The sequence below is a fragment of the Tamandua tetradactyla genome, chromosome 6 (genome assembly GCF_023851605.1).
Source record: "Tamandua tetradactyla isolate mTamTet1 chromosome 6, mTamTet1.pri, whole genome shotgun sequence".
Lineage (NCBI taxonomy): Eukaryota > Metazoa > Chordata > Mammalia > Pilosa > Myrmecophagidae > Tamandua > Tamandua tetradactyla.
The window spans coordinates 172,436,281-172,460,548 of NC_135332.1; the positions used below are offsets into that span (position 1 = coordinate 172,436,281).

Below are 24,268 nucleotides of genomic sequence, written 5' to 3' on the forward strand. Positions count from 1 at the left end.
GTCATTTCCATTGTTTGGTTGTAGGGAATCCTGGTGCTGGGAAGAATGTTGAGCTGCTCTCTAGCTGGACCATTGGCTTTCAAATCACTTCCCCTCTTGTCTTTCAACTTGAGTTGTTACAAAGTTCCAGTCATTCAAGCCTTAGAAGGGTGGCACCGCAAATGAAACTGACACTTTTTCTTTCAACACCTGAACTAGCTATCAGGAGACATGGATTCTCACTCAACCTGTATGGTTGACAGTCTTTGTGTAAGCCACTTCATCTCTGTCTTTTAGTCTTCTCATCTATATACTAGGCTAAGTAGCAGCAGAGGGACATTTTAAGGAGAAAATGAATGTCATGCTGTGGTCTTTGCAAAGGAAAACTAATGGGGTGATAATCAGATAGTGCCATGAATATTTTTCACAATTGCAATGTTAATAGAATCAATGGCAAGAATATTAGGAAAGACGGAGTAACTTCTTTGAGCTTGATTATTTACCACTGAGGAGTGTGGATGGAATGTCAGTGGGGGGCTGGAGACTAGGGTAAAGCTACTGTTTTTATTAATCAGGCAGTGACCTCTTCTGGGGAAAGAAAGGGGAGAACAGGGTCTCAGCATTGGGGGACTCTTAGAACACCTGCACCAAGGAAACCAGTGATGGTGTGGATGGTCCCCAGGGGGAGAAGCTTTCAGGGTAGATTCTTGCCCTGAGAAGCCAGGTGGAAAACAAAAATGAATGAACTGAAACTAAAAATTGTTTGCTGCTTAGCAGAACTCCATGGGAGAAAACTCAGAGAGAGCAGTCATGAAGCCCTGTGGACCTCTTCCTATGTTGTGGCCATATGATAAATGTTTTTTCTTCTAACTGGAAGGAAAAAGGACTGCTTAAGGTGAACAAAGTGAGATCCAGAGGATGATGACATCTAGAAGAGCAAGTGACTTTTGCTCACCGGTCCTTATTTCAGAGCAGGAAAGAGGCAAGCTGCTACTAAGTCTTGCCAGATGGCTTGGAATTAGTGAGAGTCAGAAAAGTTGTTTCTTCTCCACCAAAACCCACCATATTCATCTTTAACTATAGCCACTGGGAAGGAGGAAGAAGGGAAACCTCATGAGGCCTTTCTTGGTGACTCCAGACACCATTACATTTCTCTTTTCTGCATACCTAAAGGACTTAACCTATGTGAGGTGATGGGACACTTTAATCAAACGTATGTGTATTGGACAGTGCTGCAGAACACATTCCTGAGGATAAAAGCCATAGCTTCCACTTAGACAATTCATGGATGGCCAGAAATGCATGATAGAAATTGTAGTGTCTGACCCTTTGTTAGATGGGATCAGAAAAACTAGACTGAGAGAGAGAAGGGACTTGCCCAAGGCTTTCTCAGAAATAGAGGGGCAAGGCTGAGATTAGAACTGGGTCTTCTGACCACCTTTCTCTTTCTCTTTAGCAGTTATACTTCTACTACATCACTCTGCCAGCCTCCTATTGACCTCTGAAGGGGAAATGAACTGTAAAAGATGCTGTAAAAGGCTACAAGGGTAGAGGTGAGCTTATTAATCCAAGGAAATCTTCCCTAAGGAAGTGGCAATTTTATTCATCTTATTGCTCAAGCCCAAAATCTCAGTCTTCCATGCTCCTCTCCTTTCTTCATACCCTACATCCTGTCCACCAGGGATCTGATTGGCTCTGCATTTGAAATATATCCACAATCCACTTTCTTCTCACCATCCCCATGCCATCTTCCTCACTCAGAGACCACAGTATCTTGCCTGTCTTCCTGCTTCCACTCTTGCCTCCCTGTAATCTATTTTTCATAAACAGCTAGAGTCAGTGGTTAACGTGGTTTGGATCACAGCACTCCTCTATTAAGAATTCTCCAGGGCTTCTCATCTTCATTGAACAAAGCCAAAGTCCTCTCCACTCTTCTACTTCACCTACACATTTCTTAGCTCTCCCTGAGCCACTTCTCCTTGCCCCCCAGCACCACTCATCCTGTTCCAGTCTCTTGGGCCTCCTTGTATTTTCTCGAATGTACATTCACCCCAGGGCCTTTGTACTTACTATTGCTTCTGCCAGGAACACTCAGTTTCCAGATAGCTGCATGACTTAGTCCCCCTGCTCAGAAGTCACCAATCAGAGAGGCCTGCCTGGATTGCTTGTATAAAAAAGGCAGCTATCCATCCTAAGCACTCCCTCTCCCCCACCTTGTTTTATTATTTTTTGGCATGTGTCAACATCTTCTATGTTATTTTTTCTAATTTATTCTCTAAATAAATGTGAGCTCTGAAACTTTGATGTTTTGTTTCTTGCCATATATTCAAGGCCTGAAACACTCCTTGATGTACATTGGTATGCTGATATTTGATGAATGAATGACTAAATCTATGGATAAATGAGTGTCATGACAATGAGGTGATACAGAAAGGATTGTTAGGAATCCCTAAACAATGAGAAGAGGGAGGAGAATCCCAGACAAGGGAAAGCATGGGCAAGACTCCCTGGCAGGAGGGAACATAGGAATACAAGGTATGGAAAGATGACAGGTGCTCAGAGCGAGGGCAGAGCTGTGTTGGGAAGGTGAGTAAGGCCTAGTCAGGCTGGGTCTCGTGGGAGCTCTTCATCCAAAATACCACTGGAAGCCAGTGATGTGCTTTACTACAGATGCAGTGGCATGACCAGATTTGTGTTTCTCAAAAATCTGGCTGAAGTGTGAAGTAAACACTAGAAGCGGTCAAATGAATATGGGAAGCCCTGATTGGCTTCTGCAGTATTCTAGGCAAGAGGTAATGGAAGTTTACATGAGGGTGGTGGTGAAGGTTGGGAAAAGTCGACAGATAGATTGACTATTTAGAATAAATATGCAATAGAGTGTGTGTGTTAATTTATAATTGTTGCTATAACAAATTATCACAAACTTAGGGTCTTAAAAACAGATTTATTAGTTTGCAGTTCTGGAGGTCAGAAGTCTAAAAGAGGTCAGCAGGGCTGTGTTCTTTTTGAAAACTCTAGGGAAGAATCTCTTCCCTGGCCTTTTCCAGCTTCTGGAGGTTGCCTGCATTCCTTGGCTTGCAGCCACTTCATCCATCACCAGAGTCAGGAGTGCAACATATTTGACCTCTGAATTTGTTCCCACATCTCCCTCTCTGATGATAACCTTTTGCCTCCCTTTTATAAGGTCCCTTGTGTTCCTATTGGATCGCCTGGGTAATCCAGGTTACTCTCCCCATCCCATGATCCTTAATTTAATCACACCTGCAGAGTCTCTTTTGCCATGTTTAGAAACATATTCACAGATTTCAGGGATTAGGATGTAAACATCCTTGGGCAGCCATCTCTCTGTTTCCTACAGAAGGGCTCTAATTTTTACAACAGATCTATGAATTGAGGATGATTTCCCTGAGATTTACAGAGGAAGAAAGTGAAAAGGCAAGAATACTCATTCTGCTTTCTATTTGGGATTGTACTGAGGATCATTGGATTGGCATTTCCAACACCATGTTCCCAGAACAGTAGTTTCAAACAAAATCAGTAGAGGTTAATAAAATAATGTCCACTGGTCAAATATGTTGAGAAAATGCTGTCAAAATAAAAAAAAAAGTTAAGTACCATAAAGCAGGACTTCTCAGAGCCATTAGAATGCTAATCAACTTTGTGATTCTCCAAGATGGAGGTATAATGTTATATATTACAGATATGTTTGACCACAGAAATTTTTCTTTTAGTGCATCTTATTTAGCATCTGTTCCATTGACTATGCTATGAAAACCCCTGAATCAGAAAATGTTCTGTGCTATGAAAATATATTATGTAAAGTATTATTATTATTCCATTTGATGACATGATGGGAAATGAAGTCAGACTCCCACTGGCACAAGTTTCATTGAATTGGGAATCAAGTTACTGAGTTCTAGCCATAGTTAAGCTACTTCTGATTTGTGTGGCCTTGGACAAGTTATTTCATTGCTCTGAACTTGGTTTCCTCAGCTCTGGCTATTGGGAGAATCAAATGAGGCAATGGACATTAAAGAAGGGACATCTCCTTCCTCTCACTAAGCCAAACCAAAACAAAACCCAACTCTTGTGCTACTGTGGATGATTAGAAAAACATTAATATTTCCGGTTGCACCATCTCTGCACTTAATCTTAACCAATGAGCAGCAAATTAACATTTGGTTTATTTATTTGAGCAATTGGGAGTTAAACCAAGGAAGTTGCTAACTATTGGCTAGAAATCAAAGAAAACAGAAACTTAGTTGGCACTAAGACTGTGAACAGTGCCAACATGTGACTGTATGGAAGCCAGCAAGAAAAGTTAGTTACCTGGGTCGTGTAGCAAAAAGAATGAAGAAGACTAGGGAGGTAAGAGTATCTGAAAATATAAAACCATAGGGCAAAGGCTGTATAACTGCATTGATGCTGATACAGAATTTATCAGCTTAGCTAATGTTGGTGACAGTGCCCCAAACTGAATCGTTCAATGACCTTGGGTATAATACTTCAGTGAGGGTTGGTAGGGTAGTGTGAAAACTCTAAACTGGCAAAGTTCTGTGGGTCTTTGCACAGGACTTGTGAGGGGCACCTGCTTCATACCAGATCAGCGAGAATTGGCTGTCCTGATATAGCAACAATTTCCCTTCCATAATCAAACTTTTCTGGATTCTCTTTTTCTTTAGGGCTTTGGGCTATAATAACTTCAAGATCTTGGGCTCAGGAATCTGGTTCCCTAATCTAATTCACACTCAACAAATACATCTTGAATGCTTACCTTGGGACAAGCCTCTGATGATGATGATGATGATGATGATAATGCTAATAATGAGGAAAATATAGTTTCCATATGGTAGTTTATAAAGCACACTTATGTCTGACCACCTCACTCCATGGCTTGAGGTTGGGATCACTAGTACCTCTGAACTGAAACCGGAACCCAAGGTCTAGCAGTTATCAAAGGTAACATGACCAAGAAGACACAGAGCTTGAGTGGGGAACTAGATTTTTATCCTTCCATTCTATTATCTTTCTTCTGTATGACCTTTCTGGGCACCCAATCCTGGAAAACCTCTTGCTGCCCTCTCTCATATATGAAATGAGTCCTGTTGGATGAGAAGTTTTGTGTTTCGGGGCTTTTGAGGAGCAAGAGATACAGACGTTCAGAAAGGTTGATCTCTCATTGCACCTCTAAGAATACACTTTTCAGATAATTTACTTGGAGAAGCAATGGACCATCTGGATTCCCTTCTCAAATCTGACACTAGCTGTGTGACCCTGGGCCAATCAGCTAATAATTCTGAGGCTTAATATTGCATCTTTAAAGTGAGGCTAGTAATATTACCCACCAAATAGGGTAGTTGTGAGGATTGCATGAATATATATAAAGCACTTGGAATTGTACCCGTATATATTAGCCATATTAGCAGGCATGCTTTACATTTCTTGTTCCCCTGTGCCCTGCTATTCTCACTCTCCTAGAACTTATCATTTTGATTGGTAATTATCTTTCCCACTAACCTAGGAGGTTTTCAAGGGAGAGTGCATGTTTTACTCATTACTATATTGGTAGTATCTGGGACATACAAAGTCCTAAGAACATGTGTTGATTCATTGAGTGAATAAATAAATACATGAATGCACTGTATAGTGTCACCAACTTAAAAGAATTAGACAAATATTTTCCATCACTTATTTCCTGATCTGTGAAAAGAGGCATAATCTCTTTAGACACAGCAAAAGAACAAAGAGGTAGATGTCTCTTTAAGTCTTGTTCTTCCTGCACTCATACCTTGACCAATATGTCTTAAGCTACTGGTGGAGACAGAGCTAGTGCTCATTGGCCAAAGCCTCTTCAGTCAATGTTCATGTCAGCTAGGAAGTTCCCTGACTAGGTATCTGATTCATGAGGGCAAGGACTTTGCTTTGTTCTCAGCTGTATCTCCAACACCTGTGACTGCCTCTCTGTAAGCACTGGGTTGACATTTGTCAAATAAATTCTTAAATGGTTAGTGGTGGTGTTTCATTTTTGTTATGAGCTCATTTACAAGGAAGTTTAAACCCAGAGCAATTTCTCCATCTACCACTGAACTTTAAGTCTGAGTCTCCAGTGTTCCCAGGCAAGAACTCAATAGAATTAAAAGGTTTCTGTTTGCACAAAGCTATTTACCAGGATTACTGAGCAAACAAGAGAAATGGAACAAAATGATAAAAACAGTCCATGGGTTTTTCTTGTATGATTTTTTGAGGTCTTTAAAAGCGTATCCAGTGACTGGTGAAATTGACTTCTTGAAGTAAAATGGGCAGTTATCACAGGCTCCGTGGCTCAAACTGACTGTGACTCTACCTCGCCTTTAAACTCTTTTGGAATGGCCATAGTAGGGGACATAAGACAATGGCATTTCCTGGAAACAGGCTCAGGCTAAGGACTGTTGCTTGAGTGGAGTGACATGGCCCTTCTCAGAAGTGAGGGTTCATTTATGTAACAGAATCCAGGTGGCAGCACAATTGGGAGTCAGGCAGCTCTGCTGGGCTTAGGTTATCAGTGGCAGCACCTGATTGTCCAGCGTGGAAAGGACACAAGTATTTAGGTAGCTGCTGTGTTTCTCACAACATGAAGAACCACAACTAGAAAATAATCTGGCTGTGCGTTTAGTTTGAGGTGAACATTATTGTCTCTATTGATCAGATGAGGAAACCAACTTTTGAGAGATTACATTGAACTTGTCTAGGCTATTGGCCATGAACTGGCAGAGCCTGGCTCCAGACTCTGGTCTTCTGGCTCCATGTCCTGAACTGTTTCCCCACGGTGAGAGTCTCAGGAGCCTTGCCTTTCCCCAGCTACAGCTCAGCGAATGGAAATCTTTGGCTCCATGTCATTATTTAATTACCAGTTTGCTCTGCAGCCTGCCTTTTCTTTTCCTCTGATGGGGTTTGCAAGGCAGTCCTCTGAGGCCCTTTAGCTCTCAGGCTCTGGGCAGCTCCAGGGATAAAGATGCATTGTACAGTGCCAGTAGATGTTCTTTCTTGTGGGCAGCAGTGGCTGTGGGCTGGTAAAGGGCAAAGGGTAGAACTCATTGAGCACTCACTAAGCATAAGGCACAGAGCTGAGGACCCAGTGCAGGAGCTCCCTCAGTCCTTGCAGTAACCTAATGAAGTAGGCACCGTTGCCATCTCCATTTTAGAGGCAAGGAAGAAACTGATTTCCCAAGGTTGCGCAGCTGGAAAGTAGTAGTGCTGGGAATGGCCCAGCCTGAATGCATACTCCCTGTGCTGCAGATGCTTGTGAAATGCTACTGGATGACACCAGTGGTTCTCAAAGAGGTCCTAGGACAAGCAGCTTCAGTACCACCTGGCAACTTGTTAGAGTTGCAGATTCTCAACCCCACCCTAGAACTACTGAATCAGAAACTCTGCAGGTGGGAGTGCAGCAACCTGGGTTTTAACAAGGCTTTCGGGGGATTTGGATGCACACTCAGGAACTATGCTGTCCTGCTGTGCTGCTGTCAAGTAAGAAAGGACTGACACCATGGTGGGGACCAGGCGAGCTGCAAGTCTTGGGAAGAAGTTTCCAGGGGGTGAGGTGGTTTGGGGCTTGCAGACCACACCCTATGGAATGATGTTGAGAGCAGAAGCACAATCTCTTCAGAGAGAGAATATAATGGGGGGAGAAGGTAGGGAGGGGAGCCTATCACAGCCACGGTTCAAGGAACAGGGTTTGTAGGATAGGCATCACTTAACTGAGCCTTAACCCTCACTACAGCTCAGTGAGGTGACTTGCAAAATGTCATGTAGATAGTGACAGATTATGGACTCAAACCCAGGCCGCTACCTCTTTACTAAGGGTATTACAGCTATGTCTCCCCCTCAGGGAGGATGAAGCTGAAAGGTTTCATGGGAGTCCCAAGGACCCCTCCCCAGGAATTGCCACCGCCTTCTCCTGACAAGAAGCCCTGAAAATCAGGGGGAGAATAAAAATGACAGCAGGTCCGTGATTCCAGGAAGGAAGGGGAGAAGAAGGGGGCTTGGGGGAAGAGAGGCACAAAAGACAGTGCTGACTTCAGGGCCATTCCAGAAAACCACAGCTATGTCTCCTCATCACAAGCATCACTGTCACTATCAGTAGGGCTCTCTGTGTTCTGGTGTGTTCTAAGAAGTGCAGTGCAGCACAGGAGACCTGGAGTGTGATTCCTTGCTTTGCCAGTGACCAGCTGAGTGACCCTAAGCTGGTTGTTTAACCTCCCTGAGTTTGGTCCCCCATCTACAAAATAAGGATGATCACATTTTCCTACCTCACAGAATTTGGGAGCAGTTTAAAAAGAGATAACCTGTGTATAACCCTTAGCAAATTTCCTGGCTCATAGTGAACATTCAGTAAACCTGCCTTGTGCTGTTGTCATCCTCTTGTCCAAGAGCTGGCTCTCAGGAGAGCAAGTGGCCATGGTATTACAGGGAAGCCATGATGAGAGAGGAGGGTGTCTCACCTGCTTCTGATTGGTTGGTTATCAGATTTATGGCAAAGTAAAATTTGCAGAATCCTCTCATGTCCTTTATTTAAAGGACACTGATACTTCTTGATCAGTTGCAACATGCCAAGTACTGTTTGCACTTTTAAAATGTTTCCTTTATTCAAGTATTGCGATGATACTTGTAGGGTGGGTATAATTATTTCTACTTTATAAATGAGGAAGCTGAGGTTAGGTTACTTTCAAGGAAAACATAATATTTAAAAGAAAAGGGAGTTTGGAATCAGGATCTGAATTTTGTCTCCAATTTCTGAACTTTTGTCCTCTCTAAATTGATGTCTTAAATGGATATTTCCTCCAGAAAAATAAATATCTTTAAAAGGAGGTCCCTTGGTGAGGCAAACAGAGAAGGGTTTTGGGGGGTGAAGGGCCCAGTTTCCTTGAAATGAAAGCTGTCTTTCTGTACGCCCTGGTAGATGAGTCTGACTCTGCCCCCTTACCTCAGTTTGCCCCTTTTCTTTGGCTTTGCAAAATGTGCATCAGCTCTATTCAGGGTTAGACGAAGGGGAGACCAATCAGAAAGCTGCTAGAGTCTTGACTCTTAACGTGTGCTGAACCACCACAGGAGATCTGATGACACAGAGAACAGTTTATTTATTTATCATTACTCCTCGCAGGGTGAATGCTGTCAGTTTGGAAGGAATGGTTGATACACCACTGAAGCTGGGAGTGTTAAAATATGCCAGCCACTATTCTCAGTGTTATACTCCAATAATCTAATAATAAACTGCTATATAATTAGTTACCACCCCCATTTTACAGATGAGGACACTGAAGCAGAGAGAGATTGAGTAACTTGTCCAAGAACACATAGCTGGCAAGCAGGACTCAAATCCAGGCATTCTGGTGACAGAATGTTCATTCTTAACTGCTTTGTGGTGCTGCCTCTCCAAAAGGAACAAAAGACAAAACTTACTCTGGGTGTTGTGGTCTTGTCAGCACTCCCCCATCAACAGAAAATGAAAATGTCCGTTTAAAGATGCTTAAAAGCAAACAAGGAACAGAAATTACTGAAGTGGTACGTGTAGATGGAGGGGCATGTGCCAAAGACAGAAAGGGACTGTCCCCCTTACCAGTAGCAAGAAGAGATATGAGTGATCATGTTCATATAAGCTCTGGATGGTTCCTAGAATCAGCTAGAAGAGTTAATTCTGTGATACTTTCATCTTCACACTCCCTACCCCATTTTACATACTGTGTCTCTGAGTCACTGCCCAGATACCTGTCCCTGTAAAAACAGAGCTCCTTTAAGAACCCAGAGAACAGCCTCAATGCTTTATATTTCTTAATTCCATGTATGAAATAATAACTTAGGGAGTGTATCTATCAGTTCTGCTACATAACAAAGAACTCCCAAATCTCACTTGTAATGACTAACATTTATTTCTCATTCATGTCACATGATGCCTGTTGGTCAGCTGTGGCTTTGCTTGAGGCTATGGGGTGACTTCTGGTCAGCTCCACAGATTTTCTCAGCCTGTGGCCACATCTGAAGGAGTAGCCCCTATGTGCAGTTCTCCTGCTGTTCTCCTGGTAGAGGGCATGAGTGCAAGAGGCCACTTCAGTTATGCAATCCCTTTAAACTTTTCCCTGGATGTGGCTACAGTCTACTGGCCTAAGCAAATCACTTGACTTCGCCTGACAGCATGGTAGGGAAGTTTGCTGGACCTATGAGGGCATGGCAAAGGTGGGATGCATAAACCTTTTGCAGAGGACTGTGAATTATAATGCAAATTGCCACAGGGAGTTTGTTAACAATGATAATTTCAGGGTCCTTCTCCAACTCTTTTAATTCACCAGGTCAGAGTAAGTAGTAACAGCAGTGGTTGCAATAATAACAACATAAAAATAATGGCTAACATTATTGTTTGCTCTTAAGAGCCAGAAACAGTATTTAAAGCTGTAAATGCCTAATGTTGCTTAATACTTATCATAAACCTATGAGGTAGGAACTATTATCATCTCCATTTCATAGGTGAAGAAACAGAAGCTCAGAGAGGTTCAGAAACTTGTCCCAGGTCATACAGCTGATATTGATGGAGCAGGGATATAGACTTATGTAATATTGCATCTAAGCCTCAAGTCTTTTTCAGTTCCTCAAATAGGCCAATCTCTTTCATGCCTCAGGACTTTTGCACTTGCTGTTCCCTAGGCCCAACTTACATTTTCTCCCATTCATTCACTTCATTCTCCAGGTTTCAGGTTTCACCCAATGGTCAGCTTACTGGAAGTGGTCCATGGCTGCAGGGTCAATGGTTCATCCAGGACCACATGGAATGGGATGATTGGGGTGATGTTAGTTGAATAAGGGGGAAGGGATGCTGGAGATTTAAAAATTGCGTCTGATTTGGGTAAATATGAGTGGGCTACTTTACCTTACCTCTCTGAGCATCACCTTCCCTATTTGTAGAAGCTGCCCCTTTTGTGATGATGAAAAATGATAATTTCAAAAGTAACTTGCCCATTGCCTGGCTAAAAATAGGCCTAGATAAATGGACTCCATGAGTCTTGATCTTTCTTTATTATTTCAATTATTATTACATGTATGACAGTCCACATGTCCTAACCAATGTCAAGCCTGTCTATAACGATCATTTGCCTATTGGACTCTGATGCATGTCAGCTTTGAATGTCATTAGGACCAATACCCGACACTTCTTTCTGTTCTTCCAAAGTCCTTAGTGTTTCACCAATCGCTACCCTCATGTTTGTATTATGGCTACCTCTAGTCCAAGCATCATGGCATTGTAGAACATCATCTTAGGCAAGAAGGATGGGGGGAAGTGGCCATGTGCTTTTCTTCGTATTGGAGAAGGAAATCTTTCCAAGTAGATCCCTTGAAAGCTTTCTTTTAATGTGTCATTGGCCAGAAGTGTGTCACATGTCCAGCCCTAAAATAATCACTGTTAAACGGAGAGAGGTTACCATGACTGGCTTAGAAGAATCATGATTTATCCACTGGGGTTGAAACAAAGACAGAGGAGCCATGGCCACCGGGAAGGAGAGTCTTCTTTCTTGTCCCTCTTTTCATCTCATGGATAGAACCCATGTCTGTTTTGTTCACCAGTTCCTTATACAGTGACTGGTACAACATGGGCACTCCATATATATTTGCTGGGGAATGAATAAAGTGACTAGTGAATAGAATATATTCCCCCTTGCCTTTTTTCCATTTATTCTTCTGGATCTGATGTAGGCAGTCACGGAGTTTTTCTTCCTGTTTGAAGATGACTCCTACTGAGTTTGGTTACATAGTAAGAAGTGCATATGACTCTATAACTCTGTCCTTTTTCTAGACTTTGAGGTGAGTTTGGAGAAGTAGAGATCCTGGGTGAGGCTGATGGTACACTCAAGGACCCCATGGACAGGAATGACCAAACCATTCCATGCAAAATTGGAAATCAAGATAAATTTGTTCCCTTAAATCCTCTCTCTGAGCAGTTTCCTCTGGCTTCTCAAGCTCCCTTATTAAGAATGTCAACAAAATAAAAAAGAATCTGCAGAAATTATTTAAGAGAAATGGTTTGAAATGTACCCAAGTACCTTGGAAGCATCTGTTATCCAGCACTTATTTAGATAATTATAACCTTTTCCTACTTAGCTCATAGAATTGGAAGACTAAGCACCTTTTTCAGGTATAGCTTTGTTTATCTAGTTTGAATGCAGCACTGGAAGATATATTTTAAAATAGGTGATTATTCTAGATTTTTCATGACTTCAGCCTTGTTTATCCCCTTTGTTTGTTGGCAGAATGTTTGTCTAATCTTGACTGGGCCTGATCATGATCACTTAAGAGCTGTGACACGGAAATTTGCTTAATTTCTCAATTTTCTTATCTGCAAAAATGGAACACCATTCAAGGTTGGTTCTGGCATAGTGTCTGATATATAGTAAGGATTCAATAGATGCTCATTGTAACTGCTTTTGTCAATATGCCATATTTTTCAGTTTGCAAATGAACTGAGAACTTTGTCATCTTTGAAAAGTAGATAATTCCATTTGGGAAACCCCAATGCCAGTCCATTTAAGAGCAGTTAGTCAATAGTCATGAGGTGCCTTCTGTTTTCTTGGCATCATACTCAGAAATTAATATGTGAATTACATATTATATATAATATAATACCAGGTTATTTTCAGAATCTGATGGGACCTCATGTTACTGAAAACACCTCGGATTATAGCAGTCAATTAAGGGGGGTTAAAAAAACACAGAATTAATATGTATCTACCCATCTATCTTTTATCATCATTATTTTGCAGAAATAGGTTCTTTGGGGTATATTGACTAATTATGTCACTCACAATGGTCACTCCACTCCAGGTTCCTTGAATTGGTTCTGACCTGAGGTTGGGTGTGAGGCATAGACTTATGAAGCGTAGCATCCTGGAAAGACAAGGAAACCTGAAGCAGGATGATGTCAGGCTTCACCAGGCTTGTGCACTAACACACCAGACACTTGGGTCAAGCTGCCTCACTGTTCTGGGGATGACCTTTTTAATCTCTAAAGTGAGCATTAAAAACCTACCCATGGGGCGGGCCACGGTGGCTCAGCAAACAAGAATGCTCGCCTGCCATGCCAGAGGACCTGGGTTTGATTCCTGGTGCCTGCCCATGTAAAAAAAAAACCTACCCATGGGCAGTGCAGTGGTGGCTCAGTGGCAGAATTCTTGCCTGCCATGCCGGAGACCTGCATTTGATTCCCAGAGCCTGCCCATGCCCAAAACAAAACAAAACAAAAACCCACCCATAATTTATGTGTCATATGAGACTTAGAGTTCTGCAGCTCTGAAAGTCAGCGCTGCCCCATACAACAACTGTTAAGGTCACTGAAGAAGAGATCAGACTTCAATTAGCAATATGAATGAAGCTGATCTGATTAGGACTAAGGTTAATCAGAATACAGGGTAAAGGATGATATGAACTGTATTTTAAAACTTTAACTTCTGTGTGAGACTAAAAGGAGATGTTTATTTTGTTCAAAATTTAAATTTTCTATAGCACACTATCTAATTTAACCTATCTGGTCAGTTTATTTAAATAACTTAATTCAGCTGTATTTGACATGGAACATATAATAAGGAATAAAATCTCATTATTCTGCACAAAAAACCCCACCCATATCACTTAACTGGTTATCACAGAGAGAAAAAATGATCTTGTAATGGAAATTATAATCATGCTTACTCACAGTGTCTGAGAGGAGACTTCTTTTGGAAGCTGGAAGTTCCCTGGGTCAAAGAGTATGAGAATGAGTATTAGAATGAATACCGTCAACTCTGAATAAAGTTCATGCTAAAACATTAAAAGGAAACATTGAAAACCTATTTCTGACTTTATCACCTGGAAGTCTGAACAGAGTAATGTGGAAGTTTGGGTCTTCTAGAAGCACACACTGAGACAGCATTAGATTTACAAGAAATTTATTGGAGGAAACACCTGTGAAGGAAAAGAGGGATGTAATAGAAGGGAGAGAGAACCTTCAGATATGGATGTAGCTCTCATAGCTGTGAAAGGAGAGAAGGAAGGAAGGAGGATTAGGTAGAAAGGTTCAGACTGCAGTGCGGTTCTGAGTTCTAGTTTTGGCTGGGCTGGTACAGAGTCTTTGAGTCCAATGGGCCTGGACTAGGATCTTGCCTTGCTTAATCATTTGGCTGGGAGCAGCCCTTGGGAAGTGTGGCCTTGGGGTGAATGCAGCCGTGGATCTAGCAGCTGGGCTTTCCCATGGCAGGAGATCTGAGTGGCATATTCTCATGGCCACCTCACCAAATTATCAGAGGTTTTTCTGTTTGAAACACAGATATTATGAGTTTGCAAAACAGACCAGAACATTTGTGATAGTATAGCCTTTTGCCCCCAAATCAACGTTCCTTCCCTCCTTTGACTTTCACTTCCCCCTCTGTTTCATCTAGACAAATCATGTTGAAAACCCCACCCAGGTTTGTAGAGTTCCTCATTTGATGATTTAAAAAAAAAAATCTGCATGTGACTAAACAACACGAACTTCCTTTGTTTTACCCTCATAATGTGTCAGGATTTATTTTCTTGAATTCACTCATTTACTCCCTCTTGATCAACACCATTCCTTTGGTTGGGAAAGGTCTTTGAGATCAGTTTGCCCTTGTGACTTCAAGTCTGACCCTAATGAATTCCATTATTCGAAGGATTTGGGTCAGAAGCATACAATCCCAAAAGCTAGATGATTGAGGAGAAAAAAAGTCTACAGAAATAATTTTTGGAGGATGAGAAGGTGTTATCAGAATGTCTATAGGGTTTGCTGAATGTACAACATCCTTGAAACTTATCATTATCACTGGGCACTACTTCACAGTTCACCAAGGGGCTACCCCATGATTTAACATCCTAGAGTCCTAGGAAATGGCTGCTTATATGATACTTGAACAGTGACTAGGCTCTTTCAAGAGGAAACAGGTTTATTTTCCCATTGAAAAATAAATTGTTGGGGAAGGTTGAGGAATGTGGCAGAGACTAGCCAAATGTCCACTAAATCCATTTCATCTTCCTTCTGAGTGTACGACCAGGTGAAATTTCCCAGCCTCTGTTATAGTTAAGTGTGGTCATGTGACTGAGTTGTAGCCAATAGCAAGTGGGCAGAAGTGAATGCCACTTCCAAATGTGACCCCTCCCTGCTGTGACAGTCTCTCTCTTGTTTTCTCTCAGCCTTTGCCTGTTCATTGGATGCACAGGGTTCAGTAAACACCAAGGTTCTAAAAGAAGAGAGAGCCATGGAATGAAGGAACCAGGGTTCCTAAATATCTGTGAGGAGCAAAATACTCTGCTGACCCACACTGGCTAGGAAGTGAGTGAGAAACATTTATTGAGTTAAGGCACTGAGTTTTTTAATAGGTCACAGCAGTTGTCCTACTCTACAAACATTGACAGAGAATGTGGGAATGCTTTGGAACAAGGAACATGGCCATAGGAAAGGAGACTTGGGTGGAAGGTCAGTGTGATTCAATTCGACAAACACTTCTTGAGTGATTTTTTTGAAGCAAGCACTGTGCTGGGTCTTGAGAATATAGGAATGGGTGAGACATGCTTGCTGCCCTCACGGACCCAGAACTAGCAAGAACTGAGAGGTATAGAGACATATACTTAAAATACAGCTTGGGGCGGGCCACGGTGGCTCAGCAGGCAGAGTTCTTACCTGCCATGCTGGAGACCCAGGTTCGATTTCCAGTGCCTGCCCATGCAAAATAAAAAAGATACATCTTGATGAAGGGATGAAGGCAACTGTAAGATGTACAACATCTACACAGGACCAAGAAATGGGATGAGGACACAAGCATCTGTGAGTGTTCCCAGGAGAGAGAGAGAGAGAGAGAGAGAGGGAGAGAGAGCAAAAGAGTAGTGATAGGATTGACATCTGTTCCCAATCCCTTATCGGCAATTGTGAAATCCAAAAAGCTCTGAACATCAAAATTTTAAACTCATTTGGTGCTAAATCTTACCTGGCTTAACTTATTAAATTTATTTGGAAGGAAATCCTTGCATGCAGTGACATGAATTTATTTACAGTCTTTATTTATCCCACTTAATGTGGATTTTCACATGCTTGCTGGCAGAAATATTAATGTGTTTGCTTATTGGGTGCTCTCTAGATCCTGCTGCCATATTTAATAACATATACATTTGCATATACACTACAGTACCTTTCTTAAATTAAAAAATGATGAGTAATGAAACACATCTTGATACAAGTGTGTGGAACTTCCTAATCAGTTACCTTTACAGGATGCTTGTAATTCACCAAGTCCATTGGATGGACTGCTGCTTGTGTCACGGCAGCCTGGTGTCATAGGTAACAGTTGCTCTGCTGTTCAACTTCACCTTACACTACTACTCCCATCTCCCACTCTGCTCGGCCATACTGGCTTCCTTTTTCTTTCAGGAATAAACCTTTGCATTAGCTGCTCCTTTGGCCTGGAAAGCTCTTCCTCTGCTCATCACCTGGTTGTCTCATTCTCATGTCTCAGCTTAATGAGCAATCCTCAAAGATCCCTTCCCTGAGTCCACTGTTGGTGGCCTCTCTTGGTGACTCAACCACATCACTCAACTTATTATCATCATAGCACTAAAATCTGTAATAAAAATATATTTCTGCTAGCATGCTTCTTGCATGTCTCCAATAAGTTAAGGTTAATGTAATGTCCAAGACGACAGGAACCCTGGCTGCTCTTTGCTGCTGGGTTCTTGATTTCTGGACCTGTGCCTGGCACATGGGATGCATTTACATAGTTGTGGAGTAAATGGATGAACATATCAATGAACAGACTATACAGCTTATCACCGTCCAAGTCTGTGAGCTCCTTTGTGGCAGGTCTTTGTCTTAGAGTGATGGCATGTAGTGGAAAGACCATTGATTTTATTCGATGATTAGATACAAACTAGCTGTGTGACCTTGGACACATTGCACCATCTCTCTGAGCCTACACTTCCCCTTTTGTCTGATGAGGACTATAACAGCATCTATTTTACCAAGATGTTGCAAATATTAACAGATGGGAATTTTTCAGCACAGTATCTTGCACACTGTAGGTGCTTAATAAATGTTGGTTTAATGAATGAAAGAGCTTGGGGAAGAAGGCCTCTAAGCATTGGCTCCTTTCCCTGAAATCTTGCAATGCCCCTATTCCTATCTAGTCACAACAGATCCAGGTGTGAGCAGGTAGAGGAATAAAGGGTTGGAACCATAGCAGTAAATGAGCTATTATGAGCACTTACTGTATGCAGTTACTAGGTTCAGCATTGTAGGACAAGTGGAGATGTCTGAGCCATGGCCTGTGTCCTCAAAGAGGTGGCATTTCAATGTGGCTTTAGGCAGTGGAAGATATTGATGGGTGGAGACTTGGGGTGGGAGACAGAGGGGGCAGGGGAACAGTGTGAGCAAAGGCATGATCATAGCCTGAGGTTAGCAGGTTTGAGAAGTATGAAAGGGTCTAGATGTGGGATAAAAGGGTGGAGGATATACCTAGAAAGTTGCTTAGGATCAAACCTGTAAAGATCCTGAATACCATGCTAAGGGGATTGGACTTGATTCTATAGACACTGGCAAAGTGTCTGTAGCCCCCTTAGTGGGCTGGGGGAAATATCTTTGTCATTAAAGGAGTGTTAGTCTTGATTTTAATTTTCAGTGATGGGAGTCTTGGATAATTGACTTTTGGGAGCTGGTTCTTACTGGTGGGGAGAGGCATAGAAAGTGAAGGGTTCATCCCCTGTCACAGATGAGCTCACTTTATAGAGGGGAGAATAGTCAGACTCCCCCAAAAGTTGTCACATTCTTTCGGACAAGTAACATTTTCTGAGTGCCTCTCATGAGTCAGCACTGCTCGGGGCAGGGGGCAAAGGATAAAGACACATGGCCTCCTCTCAAAGGCTTGACATTCTGCTGGGTACAGTACGCAGGTAAATAAGTAATTGCTGTGACACATGGCTAACAGCCAAGGAAAATAGAACGGAGTAAGTGATATGGAAATTTGGTAGCAGAAACAGATTTATAGAGACTAGTGAAGAAAGACTGCCCAGAGCGGATGGGACTTCAATTGGGTTTTGAATGATGGCTTTGAGAGATACAACACAGAATGTTAGGAAGACAGGATCAAACAGAGAACAAGAATGCCTGGTGTTGTAGATCCTAGCTCCACTTACTAGCTGTGTGACAGCTAACCAGAGCAAATTAATCTCTGTGCCCTAGTCTGCTCTACTGTGAAAAGGGAAAACCTGTGAGAGGTCACTTGCAGGGTTATTCAGAGTATAGATAAAGCAACCTTCTAAAGGGCCATATAGTAAATATGTTAGGCTTTGCCAACAATGTGGTCTCCGTTGCAACTGCACAACTCTGTCACTGTAGTACCAAGTAGCTGTAGGTAGTATGTAAATGAGTGGGCGTGACTTTGTTCCAAAAAAACCTATATTTACAGGCATGGAAATTTGATTTCATATGATTTCCAGACATCATGAAATGTTACTCTGCGTTTTTTCCCTCAATCATTTAAAAGGATTAAAATCATTCTTATCTCTCAGACCATATAAAAAACAGCTCTCCGACCATTGTTTGCTGGCCCTGAGATAGGGCCTAGAGTAATGTTCCCCCAAAATTAGCTGTTATTATTGTGAACTCCACTCCCTAGGTGGGAAAATGGAGTTGAGAGAATTCACACCAGACCCAGGAAAAAAATTCTTGCCATGGAAGGAGATCTTTATCAAGTGTTCTGGAGTCAAGAGAGAAGAGTTGGAACTATTCAAGGCATAAACTCATGGTCCCTTCCTTACATCAGATTTTCTTGGGTCTCTTTACATATTATTTTTAGAGCTCTCGAAATGGCAGCCACAGGAAAGCAGAATATCCAAAACAGAAGAAAAAGAGAAGTGAGATGAAAGGAAATACCTTGTCTAGTGCATACTAGTGATTTACCGTGGGTTCTGTCATTAATCCCAGGTCAAAATTAAGTCAAAATCTACTCAAAGACATATGAGCATGAACAATTAAACAAACAAAAAAGCTTCAGATTTTTTTACTTTAAGATACACTTGTAATTTAATGATCTGTGATTCTTCCCCTCCTTTAGCTAAGCAAGCTGCCGACCTCTCTCCCACCTCAGGGGAAGAATGAATGTTTCAAATAAAAGTAGGTGTAAATCACCATGTGAATAAAATGAATAAATACGATGTGACTAGAAACTTACTTAATTTGAAGCTGCATTTTCCCCTTAGCCTGAGGGAACAAATAACTTAGATTTGTGTGTTGCCTTGGTTTTTTGGAGGTTTCTGTGTAAAATTAGCTCATTTGTTCCTCACATATTTTTCTTTTAATTATAAAAGGATGGTTGGATACTATACATATATGCCATGTCTCCTTCTCCCACCTCAGGGTAAACCAAAAGAAATCATGTAGTCAGTGAATCACTGTGAATTTTCCTTGCTCCCTTCCAGTTGTTTGTCCATGCAGCATCCAGGATCATCTTTCAAAAACATATTTGACTCTTCTGCTTAACCTCTGCTGCCTCTTCCCATTGGCCATGGGATCAAGTCCCAGCCCTGTTGACCTCGCACATGAGTGCCTCTACCTTCTGAAGCCTTTTTTCCCCCCAAAATGAAACCTGCATTCAAGTCACTTTCTACAGTTTCCAGAAATGTGAATACTTGCTCACATTTTTAGGCCTTTGCCCATATTGTTCCCTTGGAAATGCATGTTTTCTATCCAAGGACCAGCCTGCCTTTGGTGCTAACCAGAGAAAACAACAGATACAACATTGGGAAGCTGGGTGGTAACCAGGCCTTCCAAGTCTCCCTCCCTTCTATGAAACAACAAACTCATCCATAAGTTTGAAGAATGAGAAATCCAGGAATGGAAATACCGGTTTATGCTTCAACCTGAAATGGACTGAGCATCCTCTGTATGCTGGATGCTGAGAGTTCAGTGATGCATCCTTCAGTGAACTTGCAGCTGGCAGCAAAGATAAGACCAGTCCATGAATGTGCAGAACATCAGGCATGAAGTAATTAAAAGAACATGTACAAATAAAGGTCTTCATATAAAGCCCAGAGAAGGGAAAAACTATATTAAGCTGGAGCAATCAGAAAAGACATCTTCAAACATTTGCTGTATGACCTGGATCTTGAAAATGTGAAAGGTTTCTGTGTGGTTTGGGAAGTGAGGATAGGAAAGGATTGTTGCCAGAGTTCAGGCTGTACGAAGACATGGAGATGGAAGAAAGCTGGGCTTTCAGGGAGAACAGAGGCTCAGCTAGACAAGATCAAAGAGGAACTGAAGCTCTAGGGCTCTGTCCTACCACAGAAGCTTCAAACAACCCACAAAAACTGGCAGTAACATCTTTCAAAAAACTCCAAAAACCAGTAACAGGGCAAGAGCTGAGTTAAGAAAAGGCTACGTAATTGCAGTACGATCTCCTGCGCCCTGGCATGTACCCCCCCACTGCCACCCCTTACCAGCTAGGCATAGGGCCAGCCTGCACTCCCAGTACAGAGCTCTAGTTCCAGTTCCGGAGGGAGCAGATCAACCTTTGTGCATAGACTGGGAGCTTGTATGTCTGGCTCATTCTGTTTGATAGTGGCCTGAAGGACTTGCCATCCCAGAACTTATATTGCATGTGGAAAGCAGCTTATGGAGCGCTCCTACAGGTTGTGCTGCATGGGCCAAGGGATTGCTGGCTGTAGGACATAACAGTGCAGTGACTGCAACTGTGATGAAACTGTTTGCTAAGGAATCAAGGACATTCAGAACCCTTTAAGTGGGGGAATTCCCAGGGCTACATGCTCATGCTGAAGATAAGACACATGTGCAGAAAGGATCAGGGAGGCCCCTGTGCTTTGGCCTGGAGCTGTTCTTCAAACCCTTTGCATGGATAAGCCCTGGAGGAAAGCACCACAAAGGTGCTGCAAGGACTGGGAAAGGGGTTTTCCTCTTTTCCTTTTTTATTTTTGTTAGCTCTTGGCAACCAAGAAAAGCTCTGCATATTAGGTAGACTCAAGCTTCAGGACAAATGCTTGAGTCTTAATTCCAACACATTAAAATATCAAAATGTCCAGTTTTCAACAAAAGGTCACAAAACATACAAAAAGAAACAGGAAATGATGGCCTGGGCAGAGGAGAATGTTAAAGCATTAGAAAACATCAGTGAAGAGTACCAGATCTGGGATATGCCAGACAAAGACTTTCAAAGAATAGTTTTCTCTCTATATATATTTATATACTCAAAGAACTAAAGCAAAACATTGACAAATACTGAAAGGAAATCAGGAAAATGATAGATGATCAAAAAGAGAATATCAATAGCAAGATGGAAATTATGAAAGGAACCAAACAGAGCTAAGAACCACAATTATAGGAATGAAGAATTCCCTGGAGGGGTTCAACATCAAATTGGAGCTGGCAGAAGGGAGAATCAGAGAACTTGAAGATAAAACAATTGAAATTATTCAACCTGAGGAGAGAAAGAAGAAAGAATGAAGAAAAGTGCAAAGAGCCTGAGAAATTTGTGGGGCACCATCAAATGTACCAAATATACACATGTGGGAGTCTGAGAAGGAGAAGAATGAGAGAAAGGGGCAGAGAGAATATTCAATGAAATAATGGCTGAAAACTTCCCAAATTAAATGAGTATACACATCAAATACACTCAACAAACTCCAAAAAGGGTACATCCAAATAGACCCATGCCGTGGCATTGTAATCAAATTGTTGAGTACCAAAGATAAAGAGAGAATTCTGAAAACCACAAGAGAGAAGCAACTCGTCATGTACAAGGGAGCCTCAATAAGATTAAGTGATGATTTCCTATCAGCAACCATAGAGGCAAGAGGGCAGTGGGATGATAGTCTTAAAGTGCTGAAAGCAAGCAATTTTTTTTTTATATCTAACTAAACTGTCTTTCAGAAAACTGAGGAAAAGGGAGGGCAATGGTGGCTTAGTGGCAGAATTCTTGCCTGCTGTGCTGGAGACCTGGGTTCTAGTCCCAGAACCTGCCCATGCAAAATAAATAAATAAATAAGTAAAGTATTCCTCAGATAAAAGCTGAGGGAGTTTGTTTACTTTTTGCTCCTTAAAGGATCTAATAGGCAAATGCATAAAATGTAATGATAAATCAGTGGTTTTGGATTCATAATATATGAACATGTAATTTGTAATAAGAACTACATAAAGGTGGAAGTACAGAGGGTTATAGAAATATAGTTTGTATAACTATTGAAGTTAAGTTGGTATCAAAGCAAATGAGAGTTTTTAGATTTAAGATGTTAAACTTAAGCACCATGGTAACTACAAAGAAAATACTGAAGAATATGCAAACTGATAGACTTAGAAATTAGAGTACAGGTTTCTAGAGGCAGAGTAGGGGAAATGGGGGATTAATGCATAGTGAATACAGGGTTTCTGTTTGGGGACATGACAAAATTTAGTAATGGAAAATGGTGAAATTTCTGTAATATTATGAATGTGATTAATCTCATTAAATGGTGTTCTCAGGAGTGGATGACATAAGGAAGTTTATGTTATATATATGTTGTCATAATTAAAAAGAAAGAAAAGAGTACCTAAAGAGTTAATGACAATTAAAAGCAATACATGATCCTGGATGGAATCTACCAAGGGAGGAAAAAAGGCTTAAAGGGGGCATTGATGGATTAACGAAAAAAGTGGAATATAAATTGCAAACTTTATATCCAAGTTAAGTTTCTTGAACTTGATAACTGTGCTTAAGGTGGTATACAAGTGAATAACCTTGTTCTTAAGAAATGTGCTTGGAAGCCTCAAGTGTTCAAGGAGCACTACACTAAAGCATTCTGAAAATGAATATACATGTAGCTAGATAGGGAGGCAGGCAGAGATAGATGATAGATGGATAGATAGAAAGATAGAACGATAGAGATAGCTGATGTGGCAAAGTGTTAAAATTGGTGAATCTGGTTGCCATTTAACCCCACCCCACCCCCGACAGAATTTTCCCTGTTATTACAACTTTGCATTATTGTGGTACCTTTGTTACAATTGATTCAATATTATTCTGATTGTTATTTTAACTATAGTTTATTAGTTTACATTAGAGCTTACTGTGTTATACAGTCCTATATATTTTTTTAATGCTATATGGTGGCGTCAAATTTCGTTCTTTTTCCATGTGAGTGTTTTGTTATTACAGCACCGTTTGTTGAATTTTTGTTGGTTTGTTTGTTTTTTTGGGGAAGTGCATGGGCAGGGACTTGAACCCAGGTCTCCTTGCATTGCAAGTGAGAATTCTACCACTGAACTACTCTTGCACCACCGCCCCCAGTCCTATGTGTTTTATTTTTTTTAAATTTATAATAACACATATACAACCTAAAATTTCCCACTTTTAAACACAATCAAATATATAATTCAGTGATGTTAAGTGCATTCGCAATGTTGTGTTACCATCACCACCATACGTTACTAAAATTTTTCCATCATCCCAAACAGAAACTCTGTACTATTTAAGCATTAACTCAACTTTCCCTATTCCCATTGTGACCCCTGGTAAACTGTGTTCTTGTTTCTGACTCTATGAATTTGCTTATTGTAATTATTTCATATCAGTGAAATCATATAATGTTTCTCCATTTGTGTCTGGCTGATTTCACTAAAACATATGTCTTCAGGGTTCATCCATCTTGTCATATGTAGGAGAATGTCATTCCTTTTTAAGGCCAAATAATATTCCATTGTATGTTTATACCATATTTTGTATATCTATTCATCTGTTGATAGACACTTGGGTTGCTTTCATCTTTGGACAATGGTTAATAATGCTGTTGTGAACATAGATGTACAATTATCTGTGCAAGCCCCTGGTTTCAGTTCTTTTAGGTATATACCTAGAAATGGGATGCCATGTCATATGGTAATTCTATGCTTAACTTTCCAAGGAACTGCCAACCTGTCTTTCACAGAGGCTGCCCCATTTTGCATTATGACCAATAGGGAATGAATGTTCCTGTTTCTCCACATCCTCTCCAAAACTTGCTGTTTTCTGTGTTTTTAAATACTATCCATTTAAAATGCTATTTAAAATGGGTGGGAAATGGTATGCATTGTGGTTTTGGTTTTCATTTTCCTAATGGCTAATGATTTTGGGCATCTTTTCAGATGATTTTGGCTATTTGTATATCTTCTTTGGAGAAATGTCTATTCCAGTCATTTCCTCATTTTCATATTGAATTGTCTTTTTGTTCGTAGTTTTAGAATTTCTTTCTATAGTCATGAATTAAACCC

The 24,268-nt window shown here is 41.2% G+C and overlaps 1 long non-coding RNA gene across 4 annotated transcripts in view; it reads left to right on the forward strand.

Moving 5' to 3' along the window:
- The window catches only part of LOC143689048 (uncharacterized), a 102,088-nt gene that overhangs the window by 33,550 nt on the left and 44,270 nt on the right, over positions 1–24,268 (forward strand). For 3 of the 4 annotated variants that reach the window (XR_013178506.1, XR_013178504.1, XR_013178505.1), the window contains 3 exons: positions 25–249; positions 1,436–1,532; positions 12,252–12,362. This is a non-coding gene — a long non-coding RNA (uncharacterized LOC143689048). The remainder of the gene's footprint in view (positions 1–24; positions 250–1,435; positions 1,533–12,251; positions 12,363–24,268) is intronic. The other variant, XR_013178507.1, reaches the window with a different exon arrangement.